Genomic DNA, 21,780 nt, shown 5'->3' with positions numbered 1-21,780 from the left:
GGGTTTTGACAAGCTTGAATCTCCACTAAATGTCTAATTACCTGTTCTTCATTATCATCTTTCAGCATCGGCAGCATCATGTCTTGATCTCCAGTTACAGGCCTGTCGGTATTCTCTAGTTTCAGGTCTTGCGCGAGCACTGTCTGGCCAGGAGTGTTAAACACAACCGAAGCAGTAATAGATTCTGTGAGAATGCAGACTTCTGCTTCTTTTGGCTGCTTTACGTGCATTTTCTGAATCTCTCGAGACATCTGGCTTTCGGGATCATCCACCATTACTGTAGTGTACAGCGCTTTGTCATCTTCAGTGGATAACTGCGTTTCTGTCTGTTCCGACAGTGCTGTTAATAAAGGAAGTGACATCTGCACTGGAAGTGGACTGAGATTATTTGGGGCGGTACACTGGTTTGGGTCAGCTTCTAGCTCTTCAGATTCACTGGATTGCAGGCCCAATAATGGTGGGGACTCATCTGATGTGACTTCCCTGTTCCTCTAAAACATTAAAGATAGTACAAGTTTAATAATGAAAGACGATCAAACTCTTCAGTGGTGTAAATATCGTGCAAATAAAACGAGCAATAGTTGAGTATTAACATGTAATGTCTGCTGATCAAGTGCTTATATGTTCAGGACACAAAGCAAGGAGTACAATAAGAGCAAACTGAACTGCATGCAAGATGATCATGTATAATTCGTCCATGACCTTGATGAAAAAAGAATGTTTCAGGCTCTGTTGCAATTTCTCAAGCCACCCAAGTAAACCTGACAAGACTGTAGGTGCGTCCCAAATCGCATACGTCTGCACAATTCTATTCCATTTTGAAGCTTAAAGGAATGTTCTGGGTTCACTTCAAGTTAAGCAGCATTTGTAGCAATGTTGATTACCACAAAAAATGAATTTTGACTCATTCCTCCTTTTCTTGAAAAAAAGCAAAAACTGTGGTTATAATGAGGCACTTACAATGGAAGTGAATGGGGACAATTTTTGGAGGGTTTAAAAGGCAGAAATATGAAGCTTATAAAAGCAGTTGCATTAATTATTCAGTTAAACCTTGTGTATTATTTCAGCTGTCAAGTTGTTTAAATTGTCATTTTTGCAGTCGTCTGAGGATTTTAGGTTTTGTTGACATTACATCATCATGGTAACAAAATTGTAAACTTTGCTATAACTTTACACACTACAACACTAAAACCATGTTAAGACGCAGATTGTTTATGCCTTGTGATTATACCTTTGAAACACTGAGCATTTTAACAAAAATTGGCCCCCATTCACATCCATTTTAAGTGCCTCCCTGTTACCTTCATTTCTGCTTTTTTTTTTAAAGAAAAGGAGGAATGAGTCCAAATAAATTGTTGTGGTAATCAACATTATGCCACAAATACTTCCGATTGAGCTAAACTTGTATTGAACCTGGAATATTCCTTTAAGTAGCGCGAGTTGCACTGGGACGTGGGTCTTGAGTGGACTACAACAGACATTCTTGATTGGACCAGTCTTTATCCACCTTTTTCCTTCATCCCGTGATGCTTAGCAAGAAATATTGTCAAGTTAACACAGCTGTTGTTGCAGCGTACGTCCATTCATTCTTTCGTTGTGGTGTTGGGACTTTGAGGAGATTGTGTCTGATTTAATGAGGACATACACTGATATGGTGAATGATGTGTTACTGAATGATAATAAACTGAAAAAAAGTCATAAAGACAAAGCGTGAACCAAACCGGTGCGCTGTTTCTCCCAGATGCATTTGAAATTTAATCGAAGCACAAACGCAACATTGAGCAATTTTTTTTTCTTTCTTTTTCTCCCAATTTGGAATGCCCAATTCCCAATGTACTTTTAAGTCCTCGTGGTCGCGTAGTGATTCGCCTCAGTCCGGGTGGCGGAGGACGAATTCCAGTTGCCTCCGCGTCTGAGACCGTCAACCCGTGCATCTTATCACGTGGCTTGTTGAGCGCGTTGCTACGGAGACATAGCGTGTGTGGAGGCTTCACGCCATCCACCGCGGCAACCATGCTCAACTCACCACTCGCCCCACTGAGAATGAACCACATTATAGCGACCACGAGGAGTTTACCCCATGTGACCCTACACTCCCTAGCAACCGGGCCAATTTAGCTGCTTAGGAGACCTGGCTGGAGTCACTCAGCACGCCCTGGGATTCGAACTAGCGAACTCCTGGGGCGGTAGCCAGCGTATTTTACCCCCTCGAGCACAATTATTGGTTGTTTTAGTGGAGTACCTGTGTTAGTTTAGCTTCACGTGTGTGTGCTTGTTATTTTGTCACCCTGCATGTTCAAATCAGACAGACACACTAAGGAAGAGCTGTGAAATTCTTATACTTGGGTATGTAATTGCTTTTACAAGTTTTCCAATCAGACAGTTATTTCCTTTTAAATCTGCACGTAAGTTTAAACATTTGTTCAGTGGGTGATTGACTGGTGAGAAGTGGTACTCTGCAGCTGTCCGGGACACATCAAGATGGCGTTTTAAATCTCAGATGTGATGTGGTTTTTGACTACCTTTGTATGTTTTTCGTGATCCAATCACAAAACATTTTGCACCCTGTTTACAACTATTTTTAGCACTGATCTTTGCAATTGGATCATCTGAAATGTGTCTTATTACCAGCTGTAAACAGGGTCTTAAAATGACTGCAGCCAGAGCTAAGAAATGCTGTAGAACGACTTCCGGCGGAAATCCCACCCACATTCGTTTCCCCAGTAAGACCCCCAGGAAAAAGGTGGATAAAGAGCAAGGTTGTGCCCAGATGTGTATAAGGCCTCATGTAACATGCCAGTAATACAGAGATTCACACTGTAAAGTGCACCGTTTACATCGGTTTCATGCAGAAGGGCCGCTAAGAAAGCAGTTTTGTGCATAATGTTCTCTCTCGTAAACAAGTGTATACGTCAACATCATTATTTATGTCTAAAGGATTTAGTTAATTGATGTCAGTTTTTGTTTTCAACTGTTACTCCTGGTTGGAGGCTTCAGTATATATTTTGTTTATACGAACGTTACATTTCACCTAAGCTTAATGGTGCAACCTTAAAATATTTAGTTGTGCGCAAATTGTAACATAGTGCCCATTTACGCCACAACTGGACTAACTTGTGCACGCCCGGTTCAACTGGTCCCAGGTTCTCTTTCCTGACTTCACAAGGTGAATATATTTCAGAAAGCTAGTGGTCTACCGGAGAAGATGAAGAAATAGTGTTTGCAACAAAGTTGGCAAAAAAAAAAACCTATGATTTAGGTTAAAAATTACATGACTGTATAAGTGAAAATGTATATTTTCAGTGATGTAACGTGTAACCATTTTCTTTTTAGTTTGTGTCTGATGTCCGATGTTAAATTGTGTGTTCAACGCACATAATTACCTTACTGTTACTAGTCCCAGATGAATAATTCCAGGTACACGTCTCACCTGCAAAAACATGATAATGTGAATGTTACCAACTGCACCAAAACTTTGTGATATCCACCACTGAGACAGACAGATACAAACAGATAGAGATTGATAGACACAGACAGACAGATTAATACACAGACATACAGACAGACACATAGATAGACACAGACAGACAGACACATAGATAGACACAGACAGACAGACACATAGATAGACAGACAGACAGACAAACAGACAGACAGATACACATGGACAGACAGATAGATACAAACAGAGAGACATACAGACAGATATGGATACACAGACAGATACATAGACAGATAGATACATTCAGATAGATACATAGACAAATAGATAGACAGATTGATAGACAGACAGATACACAGACACATAGATACAGACAAAGACAAACAGATAGACAGACTGATAGACACAGACAGATAAATGGACACAAACAGGCAGACAGGGACACAAACAGACAGACAGACAGATACACAGACAGAGACATACATACACAGAGACAGATACACACACAGATTGAGAGACAGATACACAGACAGATAGACAGATGAATAGATACATAGACTGACAGATACACACACAGAGAGACGGGGAGACACACACAGAGAGACAGACAGACACAGACACACACACACACACACACACAGAGAGAGAGAGAGAGAGAGAGAGAGAGAGAGAGAGAGAGAGAGAGAGATTGAGAGAGAGAGAGAGATTGAGAGAGAGATTGAGAGAGAGATTGAGAGAGAGAGAGAGAGAGAGAGAGAGAGAGAGAGAGAGAGAGAGAGAGAGAGAGAGAGAGAAGAATAGATACACGGACGGACAGAAAACTCCTTTCGGTTACAGTGAAATACTTGCAGTGTTTCGTGCACATGTTGTGTGTTAAACTCTCTCTGAACACTTCTGTGATTTCAGAAAGAAAAACCTCCAGCAGAGACCCGAACAAAGTCTTCATCCGCTCCTGGAAAACGCCCAGTGCTCCCACATCCTCCATCCCCATCAATAAATTACAACTATTACCAAATACTGGAGTAATAAAAACACTCTTCGTCTCCGCGTTGAGCAGCGTGCGCAGAAAGCGTCTGTTTGAAAGCGCGTGTCCGTCTACTTCTTCTCTTCGTTTTTGGCGGGTTGCATATTTTTTTTAAAGGTGCATACCGCCACCTACTGTACAAGAGTGTGTAGCACCATGTCACTTAGCTCATATTCTATTATTCAGTCTCGTGCATTTTAAAAAGGTAAAAAGTGCCCTCCTGATCTCTCTTGCCCCTTCTTCCTCCCCTTCTGTTCCCAATACCCCTTTTAGATCCCACGCCCGTCCTGTTTCTCTTACTTTGTCATGTAAGATCCTTCTGTCAGATTCATATATGCTACAATGCATAATGACATGTTCTACATTTTCTTTATCTCCACAGTTAGCACAATTATTACTATTTCTTTTCCCTAGGACAGCCAACATACTATTTAATCCTGTGTGATCTAATCTGAGTCGGGTTATTATTATTTCCTCTCTTCTGTACTTTTCATTATAGATCATTATTTTAACTGATTTTTGAATTATATAATATCTCCTTCCTTTCAGATCTCCATTCCTTTATTCTTAATCAGGGCTTTCCCTTCTCCTTTTCCTAATGTAACTGATATTGAAATTTCCTTTTGTAAAGCTTTTTTTGCAAGCAAGTCAGCACCCTCATTTCCTTTCAGTCCCTCATGAGCTGGCACCCAACAAAACTGCATATCAATACAATCTCTATGGATCCTATACAAATTTTGAAATAGTTCTATGATAAGATCTTCTCTGTCATTTTTCCTTGATTGGATACTTCCCAAAACAGCGACTGAATCAGTGCATATTACCACCCTATCTGGTTTAACCTCTTCAACCCTTTGTAACCCTATTATGACTGCCACTAATTCTGCTGTATGCACTGATAAATAATCTGAAAGTCTTTTAGCTATAGATATTTTAAATTCAGGGACGTATACACCAATTCCCACACTCCCTTGCTTATTTTTTGATCCATCTGTGTAAATTTTAAGGTAGTTCAAATACTTATATCTTACATATAAACTTGCTTTGTTACCCACTTCATTCGTTTGTCATTCTCTTTTCTTCTCTAATATATTAATATCTACTTCTGTTGCTGGATAAAGCCATGGTGGAATATTACTAATTGAGGTAGTCCTAGTGAACTCTATAGCCTCCAAGCCATATTCACTAGTTCTTCCTTTCGATGTCCATCCAAATCAAATCAAATCAATCAAATCACTTTATTGTCACACAGCCATATACACAAGTGCAATGGTGTGTGAAATTCTTGGGTGAAGTTCCGATCAACATAGCAGTCGTGACAGTGATGAGACATATAACAATTTACAATAACATCAAATTAACACAACGCAATTTAAACATCTGTTATACATAATTAAACTCAACTTAAAACATCAAATTAACACAACACAATTTAAACATCTGTTATACATAATTACACAACTTAAAACATCAAATTAACACAACACAATTTAAACATCTGTTATACACATAATTACACTCAACAATATACAAATAATAACATACACTGTACAGTATACAATATGCTGTTTTTGTTTTTTTGTTTTTTTTTTACTATATAGAAACTATATAGATACACATTATTCAATAAAAATTAATATATATATATATATATATAATGTACAGTATTGTACTGTATTGACATTCAGGCTGTCGGTTGATAGTCAGTTGTTAAGAGAGACATAATATAATAACAGTAATATAATTTATGACAGTCCGGTGTGAGATAAAAGAGTAATAAAGTGCAGGGCTGATGTATTTTGATCGTGGGAGATCAAGAGTTCAGAAGTCTGATTGCTTGGGGGAAGAAGCTATCATGGAGTCGGCTGGTGCGTGTCCTGATGCTGCGTTACCGCCTACCTGATGGTAGCAGTGAGAACAGCCCAGGGCTCGGGTGGCTGGAGTCTCTGATGATCCTCCGAGCTTTTTTCACACACCGCCTTGTATATATTTCCTGGTTGGAGGGAAGCTCACCTCCGATGATGTGTTTGGCAGTTCGCACCACCCTTTGCAGTGCTTTGCGGTTGTGGGCGGTGCTATTGCCGTACCAGGCGGAGATACAGCCAGTCAGGATGCTCTCCACAGTGCAGGTGTAGAACCGTGTGAGGATGTGGCGGTTCATTCCAAACTTCCTCAGCCGTCTCAGGAAGAAGAGGCGCTGATGAGCCTTCTTCACAACGACTTCAGTGTGGACGGACCATGTGAGTTCCTCAGTGATGTGGACACCCAGGAACTTGAAGCTGCTGACTCTCTCCACTGGTGCTCCATTGATGGTGATTGGACTGTGTTCTCTGTCTTTTCTTCTGAAGTCCACCACAAGCTCCTTTGTCTTACTGACGTTGAGGGAGAGGTTGTGCTCCTGACACCAGTGTGTCAGAGTGTGCACCTCCTCTCTGTAGGCTGTTTCATCATTGTCAGTGATCAGACCTACCACCGTCGTGTCATCAGCAAACTTAATGATGGCATTGGAGTTATGTGTTGCCACACAGTCATGTGTGTACAGGGAATACAGTAGTGGGCTGAGCACACAGCCCTGCGGGGCTCCAGTGTTGAGGGTCAGTGATGAGGAGATGTTGCTGCCTATTCTAACCACCTGGCGTCTGCTTGACAGGAAGTCCAGGATCCAGCTGCACAGCGAGCTGTTTAAGCCCAGAGCCCAGAGTTTCTCATCTAGCTTGGAGGGCACTATGGTGTTGAATGCTGAGCTGTAGTCTACAAACAACATTCTCACATAAGTGTTCTTTTTTTCCAGGTGGGAGAGAGCAGTGTGTATTGTAGATGCAATGGCATCATCAGTGGAGCGGTTGTTGCGGTATGCAAACTGCAGCGGGTCAAGATTGAGTGGTAATACAGAGCAGATGTAATCTCTGATTAGTCTCTCAAAACATTTGCTGATGATGGGGGTCAGAACAACAGGATGCCAGTCATTTAAACAAGTTATTTTTGATTGTTTTGGAACAGGCACAATGGTGGATGTTTTAAAGCATGTGGGGACTACAGACAAAGAGAGGGAAAGGTTGAAAATGTCCGTAAAAACACCAGCCAGCTGGTTCGCGCACGCTCTGATGACGCGGCCCGGAATGCCGTCTGGACCCGCGGCTTTGCGGATATTCACCCGTCGGAAGGATCGGGTTACATCCGCTACAGAGACGGAGAGTGAACTAACCTCTGTAGCTTCGGCCGTGAGAGCTCTCTCCGCGAGGGCGGTGTTATTTCCCTCGAAATGAGCATAAAAAGTATTTAGCTCATCCGGTAGAGAGGCAGCGGTGTTCATGGCGGAGTTTTTATTCCCTTTAAAGTCCGTGATGATGTTAATTCCCTGCCACATGCTTCTAGAGTTGGTGGTGTTAAACTGTCCTTCAATCTTGCTCCTGTACTGGTGTTTTGCTGTTTTGATAGTTTTTCGGAGGGCATAACTGGCTTGTTTATGCTCCTCCGCGTTCCCGGAATTAAAAGCGGAGGTCCTCACATTAAGTGCCGCGCGAACATCACTATTGATCCACGGCTTCTGATTCGGATAGATTCGCACAGTTCTGGTCGGAATCACTTCCTCTACGCACGTTCTGATGAAACACATTACACTATCAGCATAAAGCTCGATGTTGTCATCAGAGGCGGACCGGAACATCTCCCAGTCCGTGCGATCATAACAGTCTTGTAGCGTAGAGTCTGATTGGTCCGACCAGCACTGGATCGTTCTGAGGGTGGGTGCTTCCTGTTTCAGTTTCTGCCTGTAAGCGGGCAGAAGCAGAATGGAAGAGTGGTCCGATTTGCCAAATGGTGGGCGGGGGAGGGATTTGTAGCCATCCCGGAACGGAGAGTAGCAATGGTCCAAAACCCGGTCCCCTCGTGTGTTGAAACTAATGTGCTGGTGATATTTTGGTGCGACTGATTTTAAACTGGCTTTATTAAAGTCCCCGGTCACAATGAACGCGGCCTCAGGGTGCGCGGTTTCCTGCTCACTTATACTCCCATACAGTTCCTTGAGTGCCCGGTCTGTGTCGGCTTGTGGGGGAATGTACACAGCAGTGATAATGACCGCTGTGAATTCCATCGGTAGCCAGAATGGTCGACACAGAAGCATAAGAAATTCCAGATCAGGAGAACAGAAAGACTTGATGGAATGTACGTTCCTCTGATCACACCAGGATTTGTTGATCATAAAACATACACCACCTCCTCTAGTTTTACCTGAGAGGTCTTTCGCTCTGTCCGCTCGGAGCATGGAGAACCCCGCGGGTTCAATAGCCTCCAAGCCATATTCACTAGTTCTTCCTTTCGATGTCCATCCAAATCCACTTCTCTTAAATTTGTCATATTCCCAACAATTCTGAATTGTTATTTTTGTGGGGTTTTCCTCTCCACATCCTTTTAACCTAATCCAGTATGTAAGTGATACTTTTTCTCTTCTGAGCTACAATGGTATTTCACTTTCTTCTATTAGGACAGCATTAATGGGGGTTGACTTTATGGCTCCCATACAGAGCCGTAGAGCTCTATACTGTAATCTGTCTACATTTTGTAGTATTGTCTTAGCTGCTGCTCCATAGACTATACATCCATAATACATTTTTGATCTCATAATTGCTCTGTATATATAAATTAGTGACTGCTTATCAGCCCCCCAATCATATCCAGCCACTGCTCTTAGTAAATGTATTACTTTTTTGCATTTTGATTCTATATGTTTAATATGAACTTTCCATGTGACTTTATCATCTAGCCATAGTCCTAAATACTTAAACTCAGACACCCTCTCCATTGGCTTCCCATATAGTGTCAGCTTCTCAACATCAATCTTTTGCTTATTTGTAAATATCATAACAGGATTTACTCATTGACAGCTTAAACCCCCATTTATATGACCATTTTTCCACTTTCTTTATTGCTTCTCTTAATTTTCCTATTACATATTTCTCATTTCTTCCCCTTATCCATATAGCCCCATCATTTGCATATAATGCAGATTTGATACATCCTTCAAGATCTGAGAAAATGTCAGCGCGTGTCCGTCATGAGGACGGCATTAATTTTTCCCCACCCGTATTTTGGCAGATCACGCCTCCTCCATTCGGGTTGGCTACTAAGAGCTTCTTACAAGTTGTCTGCGATTGGCCAGTTGAGAAGTCGTTCATATAGCCTTAATATCCATAAACCGAGGGACATCATTATCCACCTTTTACCTGAATGCGGAAGTGTTCCACAATTGGACTGTTTTCAGTTTCTGGTCTCCAGTGTTTTCACTCGCGTCAGCGTATATTCTTAGTAGGTAATGTAAAGTTTAAGGTATTGATGATACATCATGATGGCGCCGCGGATGGCCGCCTCGGTGGGGAGCGCTTCTATTGTTTTGTTGTTTTTGTTTGTTTGTCCTGTGTTTAGTAATCTTTTTCCAGTCAGTTTCCAGTGAACATTCGACAGCATATACCAGTCAATCTTTTCCCGGATTTTGAATATTCGAATGTTTTGTTTGACATTTTAGTCAGAGGCGTGGCTGTGTTGTTTAAATGCACTATGATACGCAGGTGAGGGTGACGAGCAGGTGCGCTGGTCAAGCTCCGTCGGTGTGGCTTTCGAACAATGCTGCCGTGCATTCATCTTGCGAATCTCCACTCTCTCCCTAACAAAACGGACGAACTACATCTCCTCACCCGCACAAACAAGGACTTTTCAACCTCTGCTGCCTTGTGCTTCACAGAAACCTGGTTGAGTGAAGCCATTCCGGACAGCGCGTTACATCTGCCGGGCTTTCAGCTGTTCATAGCGGATCACATTGCGGAGTTTACGGGGAAAACGAGAGGCGGTGGAACATGCTTTTACATCAATGAAAGTTGGTGTACAGATGTAACAACATCAAAGAAGATGTGCTGTCCTAATTTGGAAGCGCTCTTTATTAACTGTAAGCCTTTCTACTCGCCACGGGAGTTTTCCTAGTTTATTCTGGTGAGTGTGTATATCGCGCCAAATGCGTGTGTGAACACAGCACTGCAACAGCTGCCTGATCAAATCACAGACACAGAACAACAATACCCAGACTCAGTTATTATTATTCTTGCGGATTTTAACAAAGCAAACCTCACATGTGAAGTGCCCAAATACAAACAGCACATTACATGCCCAACCAGAGACAGAAATATACTGGATCACTGCTACACAACAATAAAGGATGCATATCGCTCTGTTCCTAGAGCAGCTTTGGGACTCTCTGATCACTGTCTGGTTCATCTTCTTCCAGCCTACAGGCAGAAATTAAAATCAACTAAGCCAGTAGTAAGGACTGTAAAGAGATGGACCAACGAAGCAGAGCGGGAACTACAAGCCTGCTTTGACTGCACTGATTAGAGTGTTTTTGAGGCTGCAGCCACAGACCTGGATGAGCTCACAGATACTGTTACATCATATATCAGTTTCTGTGAGGATATGTGCATTCCTACTTGGACTTATTTAACATTTAACAACGACAAACCATGGTTTACAGTGTAACTCAGGTAGCTTCATCAGGCCAAAGAGGATGCTTACAGATTTGGGGATAAAGTCTTGTACAGTCAGGCCAGGAACACACTGAATTAGGGAATCAGTGTGGCTAAAAGAAGATACTCTGAAAAACAAGTTTTCAGCTAATGAGCCTGCATCAGTGTGGAGTGGCATGAAACAACTTACGAATGACAGGACTCCTACCCCCAATCCTGTAGGGAACCAACAGCTGGCCCACACCCACTCTGACATTCACTTCACACAAACACCAACACCTCCTGCAACCCCCCTCCTCCCACCTCCTGCTACTCAACCTGCACTTAAGATCTCAGAAGATGATGTGAGCCACGTCTTTCAAAAACAAAGGATAAGGAAAGCACAGGGCCCAGATGGCGTTTCACCTGCATGTCTTAGATCCTGTGCTAACCAACTGGCCCCCATCTTCTTCACACAGATCTTCCATAGATCACTGGAGCAGTGTGAAGTCCCATGCTGCTTCAAACGTTCCACTATCATCCCCATCCCAAAGAAACCAAAAATCACAGGACTTAATGACTACAGATCTGTTGCCCTGACGTCTGTGGTCATGAAGTCATTTGAGAGACTGGTGTTGGCCCACCTGAAGGACATCACTGGACCCTTTCTAGATCCCCTTCAATTTGCTTATCGAGCAAACAGGTCTGTGGATGATGCAGTCAACATGGGATTGCATCATATCCTGCAACATCTGGACAGACCAGGGACATATGCAAGGATCCTTTTTGTGGACTTCAGTTCGGCTTTCAACACCATCATCCCAGCCATTATCCAGACTAAATTATACCAACTCTCTGTTCCCACGTCTATCTGTCAGTGGATTACCAGCTTTCTGACAGACAGGCAGCAGCTTGTGAGACAGGGGAAATTCACTTCCAGCACCTGTACAATCAGCACTGGTGCCCCCCAGGGATGTGTGCTCCCCCCACTACTCTTCTCCCTTTACACCAATGACTGCATCACCAAGGACCCCTCTGTCAAGCTCCTGAAGTTTGCAGATGACACCACTGTCATCGGCCTCATCTGAGATGACAGTGAGTCTGCATACAGAAGGGAGGTTAAACAGCTGGCTGTCTGGTGTAGTCAAAACAACCTGGAGCTGAACACGCTCAAAATGGTGGAGATGATAGTGAACTTTTGGAGGAACACCCCAACACTGTCCTCCCTCACCATTCTAAACAGCACTGTGGCAGCAGTGGAGTCATTCAGGTTCCTGGGCACTACCATCTCACAGGACCTGAAGTAGGAGACCCACACTGACTCCATTGCGAAAAAGACCCAGCAGAGGTTGTACTTCCTTCGCCAGCTGAGGAAGTTCAACCTGCCACAGGCGCTGCTGATACAGTTCTACTCAGCAGTCATTGAGTCTGTCCTCTGCACTTCAATAACTGTCTGGTTTGGTTCAGCTACGAAATCAGACATCAGAAGACTACAAAGGACAGTTCGGACTGCTGAGAGGATTATTGGTTGCCCCCTGCCCACCCTTCAAGAACTATACACTTCCAGAGTGAGGAAAAAGGCTGGAAAAATCACTCTGGACCCCACTCACCCTGCCCACTACCTTTTTGAACTGTTGCCTTCTGGCTGACGCTTCAGAGCTCTGAGCACCAGAACCGTCAGGCACGGGAACAGTTTTTTCCCCCAGACTATCCATCTCATGAACAGTTAAAACTGCCCCTTTGAGCAATAATTAATGTGCAACACACAGCTTAGTCTTTTTATATTATCCAACACATCCTACCTCTTCTGTCATTACATTCCCTTGCACTGTACATAACCGCTTTGTATTTAGATTTGCACTACGTATGTATGTGTGTGTGTGTACGTATGTATATGTATGTATATATATTCATATATGTGTATATGTGTATATATGTGTATATGTATGTATATGTATGTGTGTATGTGTGTGTATTTATGTATATATATATATATATATATATATATATATATATATATATATATATATATATATATATATTGTCTATTATGTATTCTATATATACTTTTTTCTTTTCAATATTTATCTATTTTGTATTCAATTTTAATTATTTTTTAAGGTCTTGTTGCTGTTTTTGTATTGTTTTTGTATTGTTGTACACTGGAAGCTCCTGTCACCAAGACAAATTCCTTGTATGTGTAAGCATACTTGGCAATAAAGCTCATTCTGATTCTGATTCTGATTCTGATTACATTTGTAAAAATTGTCCAAAAACATGTGGCCATAGAGTGCTAATACTTCACGTCGAGATGACCATTTTCTTTTTTTTTCTTTTTTTTTTTTTTTATAGTCAATGTCTCACCTGAGTTGTAGATGACATGAAGCGATGATCCGAGGATAGTTATATTGATATCATTAATTATTCTGAGCTGTTATGACAGCCAACAACTGCACAAGTTGAGCCTGAAATTCATTTTTGCTCCAAACAATACTTAAATGTTTGTTGTTCTTGTTCTCCTCTGAATCGCTCGTTTTGGCAGTTTTTGGTGTCACAAGACCAGAAATAGAAAACAATTACAATCATTGTGGCGCTGCTCAGTAAAACTGTGGATAAGTTGCAGAAAAACAAACAGCCACTAAGTTTGATGTTCAATGCAAATTTTAATCAGTTAACATTAGACCAGACAAAAGTATCACATGCATGTACACTGTAAAAAATTATATGATCAATATAAGTAACGTCAACTTATATGTTTTCATTACTTTAACTTATCAAAATACCTTAAACAATTTCAATGTAATTTTATAAGTTGTACAAGATTCAACTTACATTTTTAAGTTTAATATAAGTTAAATTCAAGGGGGCCCAACAAAGTGTAATGAACTTAATAATTTAAGTTCTAACTTACTGGCATTCTCAGTTCAGCTGTGGGAACATAGATTAATGTGCGGAGGTCTTTGTGAAGAAACTTCATTTGCAATATTGGGGTCCTTTTCATTTAAGAAAGGACAGTCCTCAGACAATCTATACATAAGACTAATTTTAATACATGGAGAGTTCATAATGCAACACCAAACGAGGACCAACAGGCATACAACTGCGAACTAAACTAAATGGCAGACGAATACTTAATTTGACACAAACAACTCATGAACGGAACAGAGGACTGGCCATCTTGGGGAAGAATGTGAATAAGATGAGTGAATGCTTATCTAACAGCAGATAAATTGGTGATTCTGTAATTACAGGCATTTGATCATTAATATATATACACATTTCCATACATGTAGTCTCACTCATTATTGTTCAAGACAAAGTGATGTCACATATAACTAATTATTTTCTTCCCAGTACATTTATCAGGCATGTACTATTAATAAAAAGAAAAACACAAAATTTTTCTACTGTCGTAACGGCAAACTGTCCGAAGTTTTAGAATCACCCTAATGATTTATCTTGAAGGTGGCTACTTTTTTCTCTATGGAGCTATCAATCATGAAATTACCAACAAAGAGATTGACCTGTTTTGTCCGTCTTTCCCCTGCATCTTGTTTGTAAGAGGGATGCAGTGTGTAAGATAATCATCCAATCAGAAGGTGTTGTCAATCTGGTGATGTATACAGGTGCTGGTCATATAATTAGAATATCATCAAAAAGTTGATTTATTTCACTAATTCCATTCAAAAAGTGAAACTTGTATATTATATTCATTCATTACACTCAGACTGATATATTTCAAATGTTTATTTCTTTTAATTTTGATGATTATAACTGACAACTAAGGAAAATCCCAAATTCAGTATCTCAGAAAATTAGAATATTGTGAAAAGGTTCAATATTGAAGACACCTGGTGCCACACTCTAATCAGCTAATTAACTCACAACACCTGCAAATGCCTTTAAATGGTCTCTCAGTCTAGTTCTGTACGCTACACAATCATGGGGAAGACTGCTGACTTGACAGTTGTCCAAAAGACGACCATTGACATGTTGCACAAGGAGGGCAAGACACAAAAGGTCATTGCAAAAGAGGCTGGCTGTTCACAGAGCTCTGTGTCCAAGCACATTAATAGAGAGGCAAAGGGAAGGAAAAGATGTGGTAGAAAAAAGTGTACAAGCAATAGGGATAACCGCACCCTGGAGAGGATTGTGAAACAAAACCCATTCAAAAATGTGGGGGAGAACCACTATGCACAGACGTATGCAAGACATGGGTTTCAGCTGTCGCATTCCTTGTGTCAAGCCACTCTTGAACAACAGACAGCGTCTGAAGCGTCTCGCCTGGGCTAAAGACAAAAAGGACTGGACTGCTGCTGAGTGGTCCAAAGTTATGTTCTCTGATGAAAGTAAATTTTGCATTTCCTTTGGAAATCAGGGTCCCAGAGTCTGGAGGAAGAGAGGAGAGGCACACAATCCACGTTGCTTGAGGTCCAGTGTAAAGTTTCCACAGTCAGTGATGGTTTGGGGTGCCATGTCATCTGCTGGTGTTGGTCCACTGTGTTTTCTGAGGTCCAAGGTCAATGCAGCCGTATACCAGGAAGTTTTAGAGCACTTCATGCTTCCTGCTGTTGACCAACTTTATGGAGATGCAGATTTCATTTTCCAACAGGACTTGGCACCTGCACACAGTGCCAAAGCAACCAGTATCTGGTTTAAGGACCATGGTATCCCTGTTCTTAATTGGCCAGCAAACTCGCCTGACCTTAACCCCATAGAAAATCTATGGGGTATTGTGAAGAGGAAGATGCGATATGCCAGACCCAACAATGCAGAAGAGCTGAAGGCCACTATCAGAGCAACCTGGGCTCTCATAACACCTGAGCAGTGCCACAGACTGATCGACTCCATGCCATGCCGCATTGCTGCAGTAATTCAGGCAAAAGGAGCCCCAACTAAGCATTGAGTGCTGTACATGCTCGTACTTTTCATGTTCATACTTTTCAGTTGGCCAAGATCTCTAAAAATCCTTTCTTTGTATTGGTCTTAAGTAATATTCTAATTTTCTGAGATACTGAATTTGGGATTTTCCTTAGTTGTCAGTTATAATCATCAAAATTAAAAGAAATAAACATTTGAAATATATCAGTCTGTGTGTAAAGAATGAATATAATATACAAGTTTCACTTTTTGAATGGAATTAGTAAAATAAATCAACTTTTTGATGATATTCTAATTATATGACCAGCACCTGTAGACAACTTTCGTCCAATCATTTGACGTCTAATTGTTATCAATAGCGGGAGTTGCTGGTGTCATGGGCTGCGTTCCACTTCACTTTTAACATCCACTCTCTATCTCCCCTAAACACTTCCCCTTGGGAGAATCCCATTTTGGAAGTCTGTTCCACTTCATTAAGCGAGGGAAGTTTCTGTTGACAGACCCTCAACCCCTCGATTTTGACCGAGGGAGCGAGCCTACTCTGATGTATGCTTCAGGCAGCTCCATATCCCACAATGCAACTCAATTGTGACATGACAACAGATTGCACTTCATAAACCACACCCCCACACAACTCTAATGTATGATGGAAGTGAAGTTAGGTCAATTAAGCAGTTTAGAGAAGTTATATTGAGATTTAACAGCATAATACTTGTAGCTGCCTTAAACTGTTTATCACACAGTTATATGTGTTCATTGTTATGTTAACATTTTCATTTGTGTAAATCTTGATTAATCCTTTCTAACAATTCATTCTAATGAAAAACAAATTAAACATATGAGATTTACAGCCTCTGAAATCAAGCTCTGAAAACTTTGTTTTCTCAGGTGCAAAAATCACTAAATAATTCCACAAACTGACATCAGCCTTCAACATGCTCCAAGTGATCAAGGGTTTAGGGTGTTCCAGTTAAACCCATTGCACGTCTTCCGCCATAGTGGACACTCGCACAACGTAAGCAGTGACGTACATCCGAGTACATAAGACGGAGTGAAGTGTGTGAGGGAAGGGGATAAAAATTTGAAATGGAACACAGCCATGATCAACTGAGTCCGCCCGGTAAATCGAGTCCCCATGGGAGTAACCGTTTGTAAAGTCTAGGCTAAATGAAAAACACAAAATTCAATATTAATATTAATATAACTTCAGTTATATATTATTATGTTTAACATTTGATTTAAAAGACATTAAATGTCATATTTACATAGTTAAAACTGCATACCATAAAATTAATTTCTAAGATTTTTAATATCGATTTACCGGGCGGACTCAATTGATTACGACACCGGCATATGTGTGAGGAAAAAAAAATAACGCACGAGGACGCACATCGCAATCGAAGAAGCTTTTACAAAGAAACGCATTTAGTGGTGTGCTATTTCACATGGTACGAAATGGGGCTCTTTATTGGTCAACGTCTTAGTCGTTGCAGCATTGGCATCAGAACAAAACGGCATAGTATTATTAATATTATTATTTCTTTTTCTTTTTCAGTGAGTCATATTTTTGACAGTTATAATTAAAATAGACACACATCTGACCTTATTATGGTTCATAACAATGCCGTAACTGGCAGTAATCCTAGAAAAGGAAGTCCCGCCTTACAGGTAAAAGAGCCAATCATCTTATAGAGACAGACACTGCCTGTCAATCAACAGCTAAACAAGCTGGTAAAGTTGCGTTTTTCAGTGTGATCTGATGTAAAGAAGCACAGTTTATGATACCAGTGTAGCTGATTTGAAATATGTCCTTTGATCATAATATTGGCCAACTGATTTTGGAGATTACGGTCTTTCCCCATTCAAGTATGTAGGAGCTGCACTGTCATGCTGCTTGTCTAAAATAGCTGCCCAGGAGCATTCCCAAGATGACCGCAGAGTGGACTGACTTGCCTTGAAAGCAGCTTTGGTTATTTTAGCCCCTTTTTTAAGGAAATGCAAGAGAGTGAGTGGGCTGGGCAATTCTATCTCTTAATAAACAGAGAACAAATCGTGAAATATCCACTAAAGAACGCTGAATTGGGCGTACTTCCTTTCTGAAGATCTCAGGTGAGACGCAGGTACGAGTGTGTCATTATTTACTGTTCCAACCAACAAGTGCATTGGAGCAAAACAAAACTCTGATAGATTTCTTCAGGAGACCTATTTAATTCAACAAAAGCAGGTCAGTATTTATTCCTTATTAATGTGTGTTTGTTTGTTGAGTTTGATACACAAAAGGCATGTTCACTTGCTGACAAGAATGCAGGAGAACAGCAGAATAATGTGTATTGCGATTATATAGTGAATGAATGAACCGCTGGAGTGGGGAAAGATGCTCAATTTGTGGGTTGTGATTATTGTTTAGGATCTGTAAAGATAAAGCACATGTGAGGCATAATCAGCTTTATCTACACTAAAATATAGGCCTGTGTATTTATGTCAGTGGAACATATATATACCATTTGAGACCATTTACTTATTTATAATTATTGGTCATCTGAGACAGACTTGTTTTGTTTTATTTTTTGACTTTTATTTTTGAATAAAATTGGCACACATGCTAATCAAAACATCCTATTAGAACATTGGTTTATCCTGTAGGATCATATTTGATTTTTAGAATCCTATTGGACATTGTGACATTTTTAATGGAACCGTACTTGTATTGGAATAATGTCACACTAATGGACATTTACAGGAAATTGCAAAGGGTGCTATGGGAATTTTAAAATCCTAAAGGATTTTCTTTCAGTTCATACTGAGTGCCATATGGGCATTTTATCCTATTTGTAATCATTAAAAGTCCTATTGGGAACTACAGTATGTGATCTATAAAATTTAGGTTGGAATCACTGATCTATAATGGTCGGGATGCTATAAATTATTTATAATTTGTTATATACAAAATTTAGTTTATTACAAAACCAATTATTTATCCTTTTGGCACACAGAGTTAAATGTGATATCCAATGTTACTATGGAGGCCATTTTGGTTGTCAGCCTTTTGAATTTGCAAGAAGCCAAAAGGGATCTGCATTGACATGAAACTTTGCCATTGCAACACTGTCTTGACTATATCACATCAATTTGCTAACAGCCCTACCCTACCAATTGGTCAAAAGTTATAAGCCATTGTATTGTTTCAAGAACTTTTTCCTAAATTAATCTCAAAGGCTGGATCACGGAATGTGCAATTAAATGTGTATGCAAGGATCTTACATGCTTATTATTATTATTATTTCAACAACAATGAACAATAAAACTAAAATTAATAATTAGGAAATTAATTGCTATAATAGGAGCACGCTCACCACACATTGAAGACGGGATCATTTGACTTGCGTGCGTGCATTCTCACTTGTAACGGTCGATGGAGACGAGACTGGAAGAGACTCCGAAGAGACTATGGCAAACAAAACAAACAATATGTAAGTATCAACTCATTTCACACAATATTGACATATTTATGTGTAAATGTGTGTACAATATAATTAATTTTCTGTAAACAGTACTGTGGGTGCAGTACAATACTAAAATAATCGGGAGATTATTGAAAATACACAAAAAAAAAAAAAAAAAAAATGATTCAAACCATACCTATAGTACACTACAATGTATATGTCTGCATGCAAGTGAACTCAATAAAATAAATGAATAAACTGCCAGACCTTTTTCATCCTGTGTATATAGGTGTACAGTATAGACACAACATTAACCATTAAGTGTACTTGACTGTCCTTGAAGCAGCAATAATCTCAGCTTATTATGACCTTTTAAAGAAAAAATTGCCGTAGGACCCCATAGATAACTTTATTTCCTGCGCAGAGGCACTGCTGTTTCTCGCGGAAGAGATGCGGCCGATGTGAACGTCCAACACGACCGCCCTGCTCATGGAGGATGTGTGAACCCGGCGTTCGAAATGAAAACTACCATCAGACATACAATATGTGTCTTACATGCTTAAATTATTAACCCACATACAATTAAGAATATTTTACTTCAATATGATCATATTCCATATAAAAGCTTGAGACAGCATAAGGGTGATTAAATGATGAGAGCATTATCATTTTTGGGTGAACAATTTCTTTAATAATACCAGGAGGTAGATCTGCAATGCTGAAACAGCTTTATAGTGTAGAGTACAGCCAGTACAACAGAAAAAGGCCAAGAAAGGATAGAGCATTAGGGAGGGGGCAGTGACAGAAACACCGCAGAACTTTCTCAGGTTCAGAGAGCAGTGAGGAAATTGAGGTAGGTTAGGTTGTTGATGTATTAGCAGGGCTCGACAATAAGGACTGCCCGATGGCCCGGGGCCAATGTGAGAAAGATTCGGGCCAGTTGCTAGAACTGTCACTAGTCTGATCGAGGCAGTGCTGCATTTATAACATTAGTGCAAGCAAACAACAAGCGAGAGAGCACAAAAATTACACTGAGCGAACAAAGTATTCTAACCAACGAGCAAGTGCGATTCTATTTAGCTCACAAAGATGCGCAAGTGCATAATATACTGGACCCACCATGGCATAGTCGCGTGCAGACACCGATCGCACTCTCCTAGCACTGTCCTCACTCTTTTCCAAGTGTCTTAGCAGCAGCTATTACCAATGTGTAGAAAATAGCAGGAAAAAAAAACCCACTTAATGAATTTTGTAGTGGGATTTAATGTCTTGTGCAATACTTTAAGTATCCCCACACATTCAGTGTTCACAGTGCACAAAATCCCCCAATTTTTTGTTTTTACATGTTGATGAAAAGCAGTAATCCACACATTGCAACACAAGAAAGTTTCTTTCTATAGGACTGAAAATCGATGTCTCATCATCATCTCTCTCTGTGCAGCGTAGACTGTTTAACATGCATGTTCTCTCGTAAAGGGACAGAGCGCTAGTTTTATTCCCACTGTAAAAAAACTAACACATTTTCTCTCATTAATTCACCTTTAGAGATGAAGCGCCGAATAAGACGTAATAAACTTTGTTAAACCCCAGTTATACACGTATCTGGAAATCACAAGCTGCTTAGAATACATTTAATTAGGTAATGTTTCAAAACGTAAACATTAATTCGACATTATAATGGCGTTTGATATGAAAAGAAGCAAGATCACTATGGGTATTAAGCTATTATTATCAGAGCTGTTCAGCTGCAGGTTGAAGATGAATATTTGAAACAGTCTACTTCATATCATCCTCATAAAACACCTGTTACATGTCTCATTTCTGGACCATACAGGTATTTTTGTTTTTGTTCTTTGTATATCAGTCAGTGTTGGTCTTGTTTGGGTTGTCTGATTTCATGTTATATACACATTGTTAATTCAGAGATTATTTAATACACATTAAAGACAGCCTCAAGCCGTTATGGTGCATCGTGTCACATCAACTGACGCCCCCGAAGTATACAGGGTGTAGTGTTAAATACTTATACACTGCTACAAAAATTATTGTTAATATAAATAAAAGACATTGTATTGTTGTTGCTTTCCTGTGTTAAAATAATTTATTAAAGTTCTTACATCTAAATAAGCTGATCTTTTCCACGTGCATCAGCATGAAATAACGCATGGCTAGGCGCTGTGCACAGATTTTCTTCTTTAATTTGTGGGTCTTCTATACAAATATTTCCTTGAAAAGTCTAATTTTTGTGCTAATCCAACAACAGCACATGTTGAACCTGCTCTTATATTTAACTCGATCTTACATTTCAAATGCCTCTGGTTTGCGATGTGTGTGCAGTGTCTAAAATGGTTTTCAGTGAGACCAGAACGGGATAACAGGCAAGCGAAAGTTGGCAGCTGTCATGACCCTAACCATTGGCTGTTCAAGAAAGTAGATAACAGAGCCACAGAAATACTGACAATGTGAAAGCAGAATGCAAGCCTGCTTGCTGCAGTTATGCTG

General features: G+C 40.3%; 2 protein-coding genes and 1 pseudogene across 3 annotated transcripts in view; 2 read left to right on the top strand and 1 right to left on the bottom strand.

Moving 5' to 3' along the window:
• Positions 1-21,780, bottom strand: part of LOC127442362 (histone H2A-like) — a 129,727-nt gene that overhangs the window by 55,346 nt on the left and 52,601 nt on the right. The gene's annotated exons all lie outside the window — the stretch shown is intronic.
• Positions 1-21,780, top strand: part of LOC127441958 (E3 ubiquitin/ISG15 ligase TRIM25-like) — a 111,969-nt pseudogene that overhangs the window by 63,741 nt on the left and 26,448 nt on the right.
• Positions 17,839-21,780, top strand: part of LOC127441903 (E3 ubiquitin/ISG15 ligase TRIM25-like) — a 150,421-nt gene continuing 146,479 nt past the window's right edge. For both annotated transcript variants that reach the window (XM_051699519.1, XM_051699491.1), the window contains exon 1: positions 17,839-18,059. The gene's annotated coding sequence lies outside the window, so the exon portion shown is untranslated. The remainder of the gene's footprint in view (positions 18,060-21,780) is intronic.

This window comes from Myxocyprinus asiaticus, chromosome 1, assembly GCF_019703515.2.
Source record: "Myxocyprinus asiaticus isolate MX2 ecotype Aquarium Trade chromosome 1, UBuf_Myxa_2, whole genome shotgun sequence".
NCBI lineage: Eukaryota > Metazoa > Chordata > Actinopteri > Cypriniformes > Catostomidae > Myxocyprinus > Myxocyprinus asiaticus.
The sequence above is the reverse complement of the archived record's forward strand: the minus strand, read 5'-3'. Positions and strand labels throughout refer to the sequence as shown.